The sequence below is a fragment of the Lipotes vexillifer genome, unplaced genomic scaffold (genome assembly GCF_000442215.2).
Source record: "Lipotes vexillifer unplaced genomic scaffold, Lipotes_vexillifer_v1.1 scaffold1608, whole genome shotgun sequence".
Taxonomy (NCBI): Eukaryota; Metazoa; Chordata; class Mammalia; order Artiodactyla; family Lipotidae; genus Lipotes; species Lipotes vexillifer.
In genome coordinates, this window is record NW_006774162.1 from 583,508 (window position 1) to 586,443 (window position 2,936).

Below are 2,936 nucleotides of genomic sequence, written 5' to 3' on the forward strand. Positions count from 1 at the left end.
GGGAAGGAAAATGAATTTTAAAAAACAGAGAAGAAGAGAGGGAGGGGAGAAGGGCATATGGAGAAAGAAATGAGAGAGGAGAAGAGAGATGAAAAGAGAGGGATTGGAGGAAAGCCCATGTTTTGAGGGCTGGGCCATCTTTAGCAGCCACGTCAGCCGTAGTATTGACTCAGGCTCTTCTTCCAGGCTCTTTGGACTGAAAACAGTTTTCACTGTACACAGAAGATGTTCACCTCCCACCCTCTTCCCTTCAGTATTTTTTAAAGCCTATTAAGGAGTTAGGGATACCACGCTTAGGATTTCAAGAGACTCAAGATTCTTGAATTTCAAGAATTCTAGAATTTCAAGATTCTAGTGGCTAGAGAGAGATAGGGGCATAGATGTGTGAGCAAACAATTACAGCCAATCAACAAAAGCTCAAATAGAGGTCTAAAACTCTGTAGGTGGAGGCTGTAGGGTCGCAGAAGTCTTCATGAGCAAGCGACATTTGAGTTTCAAAAACTGGGCAGGAGATTATCAGACAGAGAAAGGGGGGTAGCATCCTAACATCCTAGGGAGAAGGCACAAGTGCAAAGGCACCAGGGCCTAAACACACACACACACACACACACACACACACACACACACACACACACCCCATATACTACCATTTAGTATGGCTAAACATAGGATTCAGGAGGAACAGAGGCAAGAGATGAGGTCTTGAATTTATCCTAAGGGCAATGAGAAGGATTAAAGCGTTTAATCAGAGCAATAGCACACTCTAATTTGTGCTTTAGAGAGATGACTGTTGAGGCAATGAGGAAAGTGGGCGGTAGTAGGGCAAAGTGGAGAGAAGGAACATAAATTAGGAGGTTATTGTAAGAGTTCAATAAGAATGTGTAAGACCCTAGACTGGGGCAATTAATGGCATAAGGGTAGAGGGATTAACTCAAGAAATCTTTATGTAGAAATAATAGAACTTTATTCATTTACTCATTTAGTGAACAACTTTTGAGTGCCTCCTATGGCATTGGATAGTCAGTGATCAAAGACAGTGTCTGTCTTAAGAGGGGAAGATAGACAGAGAGACAGCTGGTTACAGATCAGTGTGAAAAGTGCTATGATAGAGATAAACCAGTGAGGGAGAGGCCTTGAGAGATCAGGAATAAATGGGATATGGGAAGGGAGGGAGGAGGGGTCTAGGATGACTTCCAGGTTTCCATCTCAGATGCTGAGTGGAGAGTTGAGCCACTGGCTAAGGTGAGGAGCACAGGGTAAGTGTGTGTCTGGAGGCACATGGTCATTTTGATTTGGGCCTCTCAACTCTTCCTTTGCCACCACCCCATTGAGAAAGGCCAATTATGGTTTAAGGAGCCTGTTGTTGCCTTCCCAGTTGGAAGAATTGCATGGAAAACACCTAGTGTAGTTCCTGGCACATAGTAAGTGCTCAATAAATGTTAAATAAAGAAAACTAGTAAAAAGTGCAGAAACTTAAAGCATGATTCATACTTACCATGCTACCTCTCTCCATAAAACCGTTGAGAGATGATGTGTGGCCCACTGGCCCTGAAAGGCAGTCCACCAGAGACTTTTGACAGAACCTTAGCCTCCCAAGAAGAGGTTGTTAAAGAGAGTACAGATATAAACATGCAAAAACTGAGCTCACTGTTGGTAGAGTGGGCTCCCACAAAGAAAAGGATAGATGCGGCAGAGGGATCTCAGCAGTTTATTCCCATCAAAAGGCATCTGCATTGCATCATTTGTTTGAAGAATATGTACTGTGAACTTTGAAAACCACCTCATTGCATGATACCATGGAGAAAGTCACCAAAGTTGTGAATTTTCTTTGTTCTTGTGCTATTGTCGCTTTACTGAAATTTTAGAAAAAGATGAAGCAGAGTATCGAGACCTTGTTTATGTCGATGCTGTTGGGTAGTAAAGTCATGGAAAACTTGTTGAAAGATTTACTGAACTGCTTCTCCACCACAGGGAATTAAAAGGCTTTGAGGGACCCAACTCATCAGACCTCAGGCAGCTCATGTCTTCCAGATATGACAAGACACTCTAATCTTGAAAGTGAAACACTGCTGATGCATTGGGTGGAGGAAGTGCTCATGTTGAGCTTAAGCCGGACATGTGGACTAAGTGACGGACCACTAGAACCTGCTTTCATTTCTTATTGCTTCACTACATTAAGTGCAATGAAATCACCAACAGTGAAGAAATGCAGTGCTGTTTGATGGACATAAAGTCACTTTTTAACAGAAATTCTCAGATTTTTGTAAGTATGAATCTTGCTTTAAGTTTTATATTTTTTTTACCTTTTTGAAATTAACATGTATTGAGTGCTTATATGCTCCAGGGACTAGTCTAGGTGTTTTACATGTACTCATTCATTCCAGCCTCACAACAAACCTAAGAGGTAGTTTCTAGCATTATTCTCATTTTACAAATATTAACAGTGAGGTTAAGAAGAAAGACTTTTAAGAGGGGGAGCCTGGACTCTACCCTGGCAGTCTGACTTCCGTGCTCTTAACCACTCTGTGTAAACTTGAAGATGTGTCTAATCACCAAGCATCAGCCCTATCAGTGGGGCTTCATTTCCAAGGAACTGATTATAGTGAAAGTGAATTATGCTCACCAAGAAGACTCAATTTTCCTAGAATTCTAGAAAGCACTGGATAAATCCCAGAGTCTAAAATATCCTACTCTGTGGTCTAGCTCTGGGCAACACTTGGGTCCATTTTCTTTTTCTCATGAAACCACTGAGGGCAGTGCTGAGAAACATCACTAGTGAGTAAACCTGGAGACTGTGTTGAGAGGTGCCCTGATGCAGCACACACCACAACTCCATTTGTTTAAATTCCTGTCCTCATGGACTTCATCAATGCTCTCAAAATCAACCCACATCTAGCATAGGCCTATAAGAGTGCACTTTTGTATAAATTATGTTA